We start from the raw sequence: 13,501 nt of genomic DNA on the forward strand, positions 1-13,501 counted from the left end.
TTTATAGTGTTATTAATTAGCAATTAACATGATTTTTTTTTACTCGTATTTAGTTGAATGAAAAATTAGAAAGCTGGTATTTGAGTTAGTCCAAATAGATTAGCTATGGAAAAAAATATGTGATGTTATTTAATTTAATTAATTATTTTAAAAAGAAAATCAACACACTTTTGTCGATTATTTTTCACACAATAATGTATTGAAACTTTAAAAAAATAATTGAAGTTCATCCATTATTTTTTATAAAAAAAAAGATATGACGTTGATTTTTAAAATGAAAAAGTGGAAATGAAGAACATAAATAAAAATGAAGAAACTTTTTATGTTGTATTTTTAATGACAAGTTTCTTCATTTTTATTTGTGTTATTCATTTCCACTTTTTCATTTTAAAAATCAACATCATATCTTTTTTTTTAAAAAAAAAATAATGGATGAACTTCAATTATTTTTTTAAAATTTCAGTACATTATTGTGTGAAAAATAATCGACAAAAGTGTGTTGATTTTTTTTTAAAAATAATTAATTAAATTAAATGACACCACATATTTTTTTTCATATCTAATCTATTTGGACTAACTCAAATACCAGTTTTCTAATTTTTCATTAAAGTAAATACGAGTAGAAAAAAAAACTCATGTTCATTGCTAATTAATAACACTATAAAAAAATGTTGAAACTCGATAGACTTTTTAAAATGCAAAATTGTAGTTGAAAAGCATATATAGAAATAAAGAAATCATAAAATTAGTATTTTGTGTTTATGGTACATAAAAAAAATAGAGTTGAAGGGCTAATCTCTTATTATTTTTTTAAAATTATTTTTTTTTGTCTTTTACTCTCTTAGAGAAAGTGTGATGCACACACTCTGTCACATCACTTAGAAATGTCAAAATGAAACATAAAAATTGGAAAAGGAACAAGGTTGAGTTGAAATGTCAAAATGAAATTTAAGGATCTGCATATGTGTTTGGCCTAATACAATTGTCACCTCCAAAGTTGTGATATCCATGTAAGAGTTGGAGATATATAGGCATGTGCGCAAAGGAAAGACTAAGATAATTAAGGAAGAAGAAAATAAATGTGTCTAATACCATTTTCATGAATGATTTATACTTTCACAAATCTCTCTTCTTATTTTTTATTTTGTGTGTGGATATTGTTGTTTTAAGGAAAAAGAGATTTGTGAATGTAAGTCATTCATGAAGATAGTATCAGACACCTTTATTTTCTTCTTCTTTAATCATTTTATTCTTTTCGTTGTGCTTTTGCCTAAGAAATTCCAACTATAGAATGAATATCATAATCTTGGAGGTGTCAATTGTATTAATTGTGTGTATGGTGATGGGGATGAATTTGTGTGAGAATGCTCATGTAACAACTTGAAAATTTCTAAGTTAAGATCTGAACTATTCTTCATTTACACAAGGTCGTGTCGCGTAATTTTTAAATTATATTAGGTGTTAAGGTCATTTTTTTAATGTGAGAATAAATTTACAGATGAATTAAGGTCACAAGAAATCCCTAGCACACAGCTGAGTTGAAAACTTCCTTATCGATTAAATTTTGACATAAGATTATACTTGTGTCAACTTCAAACGACCATATCTTTTTGCTCATAGTGAATTAGGTGACCCATGACCTATCAAATTAAAGGTATACGAGTCATATTTCAAATACCACCAAGTTTGCTTCAATTTTTAGTTTAGAGTAAAAATTTATGCCCATTTTAGTGAAGCCCTGTTAGGCAGTTGATGTTCCATGACTAGACGTACGGACGGTAGAAATTTCGACGAATGGTAGACCCTTTCGTGAAGGCTTGCTGCAACTTTTTTTTCCAGCGACTTTCTACACACGTTCAAGCGTTATTTTTGTCCTTTCCCAAGCCTTTTAACCCTATTCTAAGTGGGTCTTTAATGTTTTAACTGTGTGTATCATTCAACTAACTAGTTTTCCTCTCAAAATCATCAATCTAAACATTCAAGTATTTATAAATTTTCTTAAAGCTCACCTAGGGATCCTTCTCCAACAAGAACCCTAAAACCTTCAAGTAAAAAATTCAAGATACTAAGAGAATTCTTCCACCCAAGGTTTTCCCATGTTATTCCACTCTAAGAACTCCATAAAAGAATTTCTTTTATCAAGATCAAGCATCAAGATTCCAAGACCAAGGATTTCATCCAAGAAAGGTAGTGTTCTTACTTGGGGTCAAGAAAAATCAAGTCTCCCCCAAAGTTTTCGGTCGAATAGCTTCATAATCAGGCATGTAAGACTATCATAGTGTTGGACTAGTTCATCCTCATTCCCTACATTTACTTTCAAATCAGTAAAAGAGTAATCTAGGGTTCTATCCTTAGATTTGAGTATTCTTGAGATGAGTTGATGTTGAGTTCTTGAGTTCCTGATTATTGAATTTATGTTTCTAATTATTGAATTGTTGTATATTGTGCATTGAGATTTATTGAGTTGATTGTTTATGTCTATTTTTCAGCATGAACCCTATCTCTGAGCATTCATTGAGTTCTTATTGAGAATCTTTCTAACAAACATAATTGTTTTAAACTGAGTTCTGAGAAAGCAAAGAGGAATTTAGAGAAATAGTTTGAAAAATGGTTTGAAAAAGAGTATAAGGAAACTAAGAAGTCCCAAATGTATCATTTTAGTACATTGAGAAAAGAGAAACTTTGATATCTAAATGAGTTATGAGTTTAGAGATATTTCAGAGCAGTTACCTCTTTAAAGAAGATATTTTGAGTAATTACCTCAAAATAGAGAAAAAATATATTTTATAGCATGACTATATATTTTGGAAGTAGTATTAAACATCGATATGAGGATGAGTTCAGACAACTCAAAATCTTCATAAACCATGTCTGCCAACATGGATAAATGATCATACTTTTTAGATAAATCTGTATTGCATAGTGAATCCACTTAGTTGAGAGGTTCAATATGTGACACGGTATATATGACATTTCTTGCAGCATGGGTAAGACGATGTATCATTATGTAGCTTATAGTGAATGTTGTCGGTTAGAGAACCTCCCAAATAGAGTTAAAAGTATATTTTTATCATATCACTTAATATGTTGAGTTCAGAGATGAGTAAGTATTTCGCTAAAGTTTTAATGATTTGACTTCCGTATTTCATAACATTAGTTGAGTATATATTTATATCTATTGCGGTCCTTTCATTCAGTTATTTGTTATTCAACTATATTACATACTCGTACATTCAATATATTATTGTCATTCAACTTGCATATTTTAATGATGCAGATACAGGTTCTTAGGATCCTCAATAAGAGTCTGTTGAGATCACTTCATCTGCTCATTAGCTTTTGAGTGAGACCTCATTGTTTCGGAGAACTCCAGTTTTATGAGTTGTTAGTAGTAGTTCTCTTGAGGAGTCATGGGTATTGTCTTGACACTCATCTTTGTACAACAAAGGCTTTATAGATAGACAATTTTGGAGAGTCTTTCAGTTTCAGAGGATTTCTTTAAAACTTATGTTTATTACTTAGTATATTTTGAGAGCTTTGAGATTTAATACACTGTTGAATTAGTATTTCTTTCACTTTGATGCTTGTGTATGCTTGAGTTGGTTTTCCGCTTGTAGTCAGCTAGGATGAGGGTTCACTTGGGACCAATAATGATTCTTGAGTGTCGGCCACATCTTGAAAGTAGACTCGGGTCATGAAAAACTTGGTATTAGAGCACAGAGCTCAAGCGTCTGAGGGTGTCTATGAAGCTGTGTCAGTAGTACATTATTTATGGTTGTGAGGGCTCCACTTCTATTGATGTAGATCTATAGACATTTAAGAAAAGTTTTCCTTCTTTCATACTCTAAATTGTGTAATAGACATGTGTCATGAGGAACGTATTCAAACCTGTGCATTTCTCAAATCTCTTCGACTACCCCTCATACTCAAGGTGGTTGAAAAGAAAATTCAAATTCTTATCGATGAGTTACTTTCAGATAAAGTCTTCAAAAAGTCATGATATTGTGGAGGGGTTTGAGAGAAGCCCGTGAGTGAGCTTAAGTGTATTGATTTGAAAGAGTGCACCCTTATTCATATGACTCGTGCATTCGAGCTAAAAGCAAGATGTGCTCTCAAATTCTCTTCTCTAAACCATGTTTCAAATGATTCCCTTTATGAGAGGAGTGTGTTTTAGAGCGCTTGAGTAGTATTATCACGCGAAAGATAATATGAGTTGCAATGTTATAAGCCAGTAGTAGTAGAAGTGCCAAAGTTAGAAGTACACATTTGAAAGTGTAGTAACTTAAGAGATGGGGATAGTTATTGAGTAGAGTATTTAAGTTGTACCAATTTACCTAGTAAGCCATTAATGAAGAGTTTTCCCCTTATGTGTGGGCTAAGGAGTGGTAATTTTGTGTGAATTTCATGATAGAAGGTAGAGTAATAGTTACTAGTCATGATGAGTTAAAGTATACTTTAACCAGAAATGACTTTATGATAAGGTGTCAATGCATTAGCATTGACAAAGTATAGGTGTGAATAAAAGATCAAAGTATTCATGAGGTGATAGATCTAAGCTAGAATTATGATTTTTTTAGGGAGAGCCCATGATATTCAGAGAATTATAGAACTAATTAGGCAATGATGTATAATGAAAGGGTAAATAGTACTTAAGCTGTGAAAGGGAACATGACGGTAAACTGTAAGTATGTACACTGGGAGATAAAGATTGACTACTTGTCATGAGGTCTTAGTGAGCGAGTATTTCTTAATTTTATCTAGTAGTCATAAGTTAGTATAGTATGTGAGCAATTATATTGCATAAATTAGGTAGAGAATTAAGGTGTTACTTTTTGATAAATGTGAGTGATACAAGTGTGGTATTATGACTCTTAGATGAGAGCAATGAAGTGTGACTAAGTCATTAGATTAGCAAGATCATTAATAGGTGCACCCTAGATCGTATGTAGTTAGACGAGCTTCTAATTAAGTTTACGACTTTTCATGTTCTTAGATAGTATATTGAGCTATCAATGTGGGGTAGGATGATGTAAGCATAATTAATTACCCTTAAGAGTTTGGTAGAAGAGATTTTATATAGCCTAACCAATGATGAACCTCTTAAATATAGTTCAAGTTCCCGTTAGCTAGATATGAACTTAAAAGGACGGTATGTGATGTGTTCAGAAGAGTTATAATGTTCTATCAATCCATTCATACTCTAGCGTATTCCTCAAAGTTCATCCATTACAACATTCAGTTGATGCCTCTAATATCACAATTGTGTTCATGACCTATCCTCATACACTTCAGACAGATTCATATCTATGCTCAGTTCCCAGAATGATGACCAACTACTTTAGCCCATTGATCTCAATTTTACTCATAAGATTGTGAATATTAGCCTCATGATATGAACTTATTCAAATAAGCACTCATATCTCATAGTATGCTCAGTCTCATGAATTCATGATTTACCCTCAATGGATAGCAAAATAAAGTTATGTCATACATATTCTTATATCAGATTTCTTGAATGAATTGTGCTTATGATCTTTCGCTCTAAATTCTCTGATCCTTTTAGTTTTGATAATGATGTTGATGATAGTAGTTGAGTAATGATAGATGAGAGAGAGTTGATGCTCCTATTGTGATGCTTAGAAAGTTCATGTCATGACCTGTAATCTTGAAATCTTGTTTGAGTGTTCGTACCAAGTGTGCTCTAGTCCAGTTTCAAAACTCACAATACATGTATTAGTAGACAAGTCAAGAAGTAAAAAGATAGTAAGATTAACTCCTTTCCCTTCTATGCTCAGTTTAACCGTCATTCGAGGATAAATGATCCCAAGGGGGAGATATTGTTACACCCTAAAAAATTTTAAGCTATGATCCAAACTATTCGTCCTTTACGTAAGGTCGTGTCAGCTAATTCTTAAATTATACTTAGGTGTTAAGGTCAATTTTTAGTGTGAGAATAAATTTGGAGATGAATTAAGGTCACAAGAAACCCCTAGCACAAAGTTGAGTGGAAAGCTTTCTTGCCGATTAAGTTTTGAGATAAGATTCTACTTAGGTTAACTTTAAACGACCATATCTCTCAGTTCATAATGAATTAGGTGACTCATGTCCTAGCAAATTAAAGGTATACGATTCCTCTTTCCAACGCCACCAAATTTACCTCATTTTGAGTAAATATGTATGCTTGTTTAAGTGAAGCCCTGTCAAGCAGTTGATGTTCTACGACTGGACCTACAGACGGTAGAAATTCCGACTAATGGTAGACCCTTCCATGAAGGCTTGCTGCAAATTTTTTTTAGCAACTTCTTGCACACGTTCTAGGGTTATTTTGGTCCCATTCTAAGCTTTTAATCATATTCTAAGTCATTTTTGAGTGTTTAAACTGAGTAAATCATACAACTAGCTATTTCTCCTCTCAAAATCGTCAATCTAAACATTGAAGTATTAAGAAATTCTCTTAAAACTCACCTAAGGTTCCTCTTCTCCAACAAGAACCCTAAAACCTTCAAGTAAAAAATTCAAGATACTAAGAGAATCCTTCCACCCAAGGTTTTCCCATGTTGTTCCACTCTAAGAACTCCATAAAAGAATTTCTTTTATCAAGATCAAGCATCAAGATTCCAATACCAAAGATTTCATCCAAGAAAGGGAATGTTCTTACTCGGGCTCAAGAAAAATCAAGTCTCCACCAAGGGTTTTGGTCTAATAACTTCATAATCAGGTATGTAAGACTATCATAGTGTTGGACTAGTTCATCCTCACACCCTACATCTACTTTCAAATATGTCAAAGAGTAATCTAAGGTTCTATCCTTAGATTTGAGTATTCTTGATATGAGTTGATGTTGGGTTCTGAGTTCTTGAGTTCCTGATTATTGAATTTTTATTCCTAATATTTGAATTATTGTATATTGTGCATTGAGATTTATTGAGTTGATTATTCATATCAATTTTTCAGCATGGACCCTATCCCTGAGTATTCATTGAGTTCTTATTGAGAATCTTTTAAACAAATATAATTGTTTTAAACTGAATTTTGAGAAAGCAAAGAGGAATCTTGAGAAAGAGTTTTAAAAATGATTTGAAAAAGAGTATAAGGGAACTAAGAAGTCCAACATGTATCATTTTATTACATTAAGAAATGAGAAACTTTGATTTCTGAATGAGTTATGAGTTCAGAGATATTTTAAAGTAGTTACCTCTTTTAAGAGGATATTGTGAGTAATTACCTCAAAATAGAGAAAGAGTATATTTTATACATTTGAGCATGAATATATATTTTTGGAGTAGTATTGAGCACTGATATGAGGATGAGTTCAGATAACTCAAAATCCTCTTAAACCATGTCTGCCAACATGGGTAAAAGAATCATACTTTTTAGATGAATCTTTATTGCTTAGTGGATCTACTTAGTTGAGAGATTCTAAAACCTGGCACGGTATAAGACAGTTCTGACAGCGTGGGTGAGATGATGTAATATCACGTAACTCATAGTGATGGTTGTCGGTTAGAGAATCTCTCAAATAGAGTTAAAAGTGTATTTGATTATATCACTTAACTAGTAAATGGGTCCGCGCTTCGCGCAGTTAGAACATTTATTAGAATAGAACTTTTCTTGTATTTTGATGTTATAGTATTTTTATATAAATCTATTTTTAAGAGTATAGATGTTATTCAAATGTAGTATACCATTTGTTTTATTAAAATAAAAGGCAAAATTACAAATCATAACACTAAATGAAAATTATTACATCTTATCATTTATCCTTAATAACATAAGAATAAATAAATGACTATAAAAATACATACCAGGATCTGTAACATAAACAATGGTGTCAGTGAGCCACTCAACATGATCAAAGTACACAAATATTAATTGTGAAGAAGAAGAAGAAGAAGAAGAGGTACAGATTTTTTGTTGTTTTAAAATGAGAGGAAATCCATCTATTTATAGACAACAAAGGGTAGTGTAGACAACAAATGGTAGTGTGAAAAAATGTGTATTGTGCCTTATCGGAAATGTTACAACTATTTGAAAAAGTTACAACCCTTCGGAAAGGTCGCAACCTTTCATAAAAGGCACAACTTTTCATAAAAATCGCAACTCTTCATTAAAGTCGCAACTTTTCATAAAAGTCACAACTTTTCATTAAAAGTCGCAACTCTTCATTAAAGTTGTAACTTTTCATAAAAGTCACAACTTTTCATAAAAGGGGAAGGCTAATTTTGTAAATAAATAAATTAAAAGAGAATTCTAGTTTGTGGTGGCGCCACGTAGGCGGACCTAAGTTCTCTTTTATATATATATATGATATATGATATTTTGAGTTCAGAGATGAGTAAGTATTTCTGTAAATTTTTAATGATTTCACTTCCTTATTTCTTTACATTTAGTTGAGTATATATCTATATTTATTGCTCTCCGTTCATTCAATTATTTGTTATTCTACTATATTACATACTCGTACATTGAATGTACTGATGTCATTCGACCTACATCTTTTAATGATGCAGATACATGTTCTTAGGATCTTCAACAAGAGTTCGTTGCGATCACTTTATCTGCTCGTCAGCTTTTGAGTGAGACCTCCTTGCTTCCGGAGAACTTCAGTTTTATGAGTTCTTAGTAGTAGTTCTCTTGATGAGTCATGGGTCTTGTCCCGATACTCATCTTTGTACTATAAAGGCTTCATAGATAGACAATTTTGGAGTTTTTGAGTTTCAAAGGTTTCCTTTAAAACTTATGTTTAATACTCAAAGGGTTCGCTTAGGGACCAATAATAGTTCTTGAATGTCGGTCACATTCAGAATGTAGGCTCGGGTCGTGACAACTCATAGTAACCTAGACCCAAATAGGCATTGACATTGGTGTTATCCCTCAATGCAATCAGAAAAGAAATATAGTTGAAAAACTTGAAGTTCACAAATACAATACACTTTTCAATCCTAAAAGAAATGTAGTGGAATGAACTGAATCTTTCACATAAGAAAATACTAGTCAAAATTAGTATTTACTCGACACATGGACTTGTATAGTTATGTGTCGCTTCTCTGACTCTTTCGTGTCATTTGGGAACAACTAAGAAGAAAACAAATAGTTGTAAAAAAACCCAAAAAAGGGAATGCTTAATTAAGGCATACAATATTATTATTAAGGACTACTCACCTTATAAAAGAATCAACTTTTATCTGCCAAAATAGGAGAAATGAAATGTAAAGTTCTCATCCGGAGGGGACTTGAGGAGTCCATGTTTGTAGATGAATCGTCATTTTCAGAAGCTTCATTTGAATTCTCTCAGAAATCATTAATTCGTAAGAAAGTGAAAAGTTTACCCTTAAGGATTACACGATCCCTAAAAAAATCAGCATGAATTTAGGTAGCAAAGGTTACTAATCTGAAGATACTAGAACTTGATAAATACAATCAATTTCCAGCTTGTATTGCCATTTTTTTGTTGAGCATATTGTATACACAACTTCAAATCATGTTAACATAGGATTAGTAATTCACACTAAATATGTTATCAAAAACAAATTTAAAAGGTGAGTTGTGTTTGAACAAAAAAAAATTATGGTTAAAACATTAGATTTCTGTATAAAAACTTTAGTATTTGCCAAATGTTAATATTTACATATCTGGATACTTCAAAATATTGTCTCCTCTTCTAATTAAGTTTCCTATAGCTAAATCTCTTGCACTGCAACAACCTTGTATCTCTTAATTTGTGTGAAGATTAAAAAAATGTCTTCCATATCTCCTTTAGTCATAGTAACTCAAAACTTACATGTAGCAAGTTTCTTCAAGTGTCAGGTTCAAGTGCCGGTTAAATTCTCATGTTTGGTTGGTATGAAGGAAAATATTTTCCTAAAAAATATTTTCTTGGAAAATAAGTTAGTTTCTAACTTAAATTCTCATGTTTGGTTGGTGAGTGGAAAATATTTTCTAGTGTATGATTGGTGAATGAAAAGCATTATTTAGAAAATATCTTTTAGTTTTGGCTAGAGACTAGAAAAGATTTTCTTGGAAAATAGTTTCTGACGTGAAAACTAACCCCGATGATTTAACCGGCACTTGAACCCGAAACCTGATACATGACTTGATCCCTACTCCTGACATGAGACCCGGCATTTGAACTTGTAATGACCCGGTCAGTCATTTTTGGAAAGTTTCGTGAATTTACCATTTTACCCTTCCCAATTTTGACCCCGAGTTGTTTTTAATTGAGTTTTAAAAGTTGTTTTTGAACTTTGTGTTTAAAATTGAGAATTTGGTAAGTTTTGAGTTTAAAAGGCTAAAGTGGTTAAGAAAGTGGTTTTTGGTGTCTTTTGAAGTTTTGAATGTCAGAATGGAATTCTTTTGATTCCATCAGTTCCGGAATGTGAAATCTGGTCAATGAGAATTGTTGATTTCATATTCGGAGTCCTCTTGAAGATTTGAGACCCTAAGTTGTGAATTTGGTGAAATTTAGCCTTTGGGTTGATTTTGGTCAACATAAAGGGTTTGAATTGGATTCGAGGGATCAATTTAGACCTAGGTGAGGTATTGGTTGATGTTTGAGAGGCCCCGAGCTTGTTTTAGTCTTTCTAGGTATTAAGTTAGTTTCTTGTGGTTATTTTTTATGAATGTCGGGTCAAGGAGACCTCAATTTCATATTTCAACGGTTCCAATGAGTCCGGAACGTCGAATATAATTGATTTGCATATGTGATTTGTGTGTACGGGGTTTCGAACGAGTCTTGAGGTTCCTTTCGATGCTTTGAGTGTTGGCTAATTTTTCTGGTGTATGCGTACTTCACGTTAGTAATGGGTTGCTCATTCAAGTGAGCATCGCTTTTGCTAAGCATGGGTCGCATTCATGAGAGGTCAATCCCACTGACCTTTACGATCACAGAGTGGTGTGTCATGATGCGAAGGTCCATTCACGATCACGAGGGCTGGATTTTATTTGAGAAGGGGTTTGATATGCCATTTTCAGAGTTTCAGCCCCATTTTTCATTTTTGAGCTTGGAAAACCCTTGAGGCAATTTTCAAAAGGATTACTTGTGCTAAATCATTTGGGTAAGCTTTTATAATTCTAAAACTTCAGTTTTCTTTGATTATTTATGAATTTTAACATCAAAATTTGAGGTTTTGTTTGGCAAATGACAAGGTTTTTCAAGATCTCTACTTCTAAACGAAAAAGGAGATTGTGAACTGATTTTAAGTCCTTTGTTGAAATGATTTTCACCAAAATGGTTCCAAATGCCTTGAGTAATAATTTCAAGTAAAGAATTTCTCATTCAAACTTAATTATTAGAATTGGATTTTGTTGATTGACCCATTTTTCAAGTATATGAGTTGGGCATTGTTGTTTTCAAAATTTTATTATAAATACTTGATTGCTATAGATTGTGTGACCTTGCACGTTGGTCGGAAGGGGAAGACTCAAATCTTGGAGTGACTAGTAGATTGATTTAAGACAAGTGATCTCCCGAACCTTGTAATTTAGTAGAATCCATGTGTTCTCTTCATTGTGTGTACTGTGAGTAATGAGAATGAGGTGAATGGTTAATTGTTCACTTGATAAATCTTAATGAATAAAAAGAGGTTGAAATGATAATGTTTGTGAATTGTCTTGTGTAACGTAATTGATTGATTGATGAAATGCTTGATATCATGAATGTGAATTTGAATTGCTTGAATTGTTGTCTCTTTCTTATGGTGTGAATTTACTTATGTGCATTGATTGTTGTACACTATGATGAGACATGTGAAGGTTATGATGCCGAGGTCAATTCCGGCAAGAGTTATGATGCCAAGGTCATTTTTGGGAAGTGTTATGGTGCCGAGGTCATTTTCGACTAGTGAATTGATATAAAGTCGATGAGAAATGGTTTTGGCTAGTGAATTGATATTAAGCCGATGGGAAATGATTCCGTCTAGTGATGTTGTGTCGAAGGGAAATGGTTCCAGCGAGAAACTGATTATTGTGATTTGATCCATTTTGATGCTTATGTTTGACTTACTTGTTTACTGTGGTTGATGCACTTATTACGTGTGAGTGATCCATTTGACATTGAGATTGACTTACTTGATACAAGTTGGTTGTTGACTTATGACTTTTGGACTGTGAATATTGAGCCTTATGAACTCTGTATTGTAGAACTATTAGGTTGGGTTGATTTTTGTGCAAGTTGTAGTTAAGGAGATTCAGTTGGGATGGAAGGAGTATTCATTTTCTAGCTAGGTTGCTTTGTTTATTAGGTTGTTCCTCTTCTTTTACTTTTCGAGGCTTATTGTAGGACTTGAGAGATAGTTGTTTGTTATCCCGGCGGACCCTCTTTTTTGTTTTCTTTATGCTTTGTTCTATTTGAGAAATAAAGACTGAGACTCGTACTTATTTTCACGCTTTGGGGTCGTTTGGTTTGAAAATGAGTTATGATGGGCTAAGTTATGTTGGGATAAGTTATGTTGGGATTAGTTATGATGGGATAAGTTGTGTTGGAATTATTTTTTATTGAGTGTTTGGTTTGTTGTATTCAAAATAATAAATTTTAAGAACAATTTATTTGTTTACAAAAATGCCCTTCATTAATGTAAAAAGTGATATAATAAAATGGTTGAAAGAGACATTTTTGTCATTTACCTATTTTATCTCGGGATAAGTTATCCCGGGATTACTATACCACCCAAGGAGAGGGATAACTTATCCCGGTACTAATTATTAATCCCGGGATAAGTTATCCCGAACTTGTCAACCAAACAACAAAATAAGCGGTACTATAATTTAATCCCGGGACTATTTGGTATTATCCCTCACACCAAACGACCCATTTATGTATTAGTGGCTTGTACACGCGACAACCAGGTTTGGGGTGTTATTAGAATGAATAAGTTTTTCCGTTTTAATCTTGTTCATGATTTATCTTTCCATTTTTTTCATTTTTGTTGGGTTGAAGGTGACTTGTCTTGGTAAGAATAGACAAGTTTCATCACGTCCATTTTTGGGTCGTGACAGAAATGGAACCCGACCCTGACCCAAATCAGGACACTACACTGAGACCTGAATTTGGACCTAACCCCGTTAGAGACCGAACATTCAAATTCAAATCTGATCCCGACACCCGATCCAAGACCCAACCTCGACTCGACAACCACCTCGACCTAAGAACCAATGAAATCCAACATTGACCCCGCCTCAAGACCTGACCCTGACACTTGACCGAGACCTAACCCCGAGATCCGATCTAAGACCCAACCACCACACCGACATCCGACTTCCAAGTTCGACCTGGGACCTGAACCTGAACCTCACCCAAACCCAACCCCAACTCGAGACCTAACCTCCCCGAGACACAACCCCGACCTTGACTCGAGACACGACCACGACCTCGTGACCCATCCCTTGACTTTAACACATGACATGATCCCGACCCCGATCGAAAGTTCAACCACAACTCACACCTGACCCCAACTTTGACCCGGGACCTGATCTTGACCCAAGACCCAACCTTGACCATAAAACC

Source organism: Solanum verrucosum, unplaced genomic scaffold (assembly GCF_900185275.1).
Source record: "Solanum verrucosum unplaced genomic scaffold, falcon-dt-bn FXZP01000524.1, whole genome shotgun sequence".
Lineage (NCBI taxonomy): Eukaryota > Viridiplantae > Streptophyta > Magnoliopsida > Solanales > Solanaceae > Solanum > Solanum verrucosum.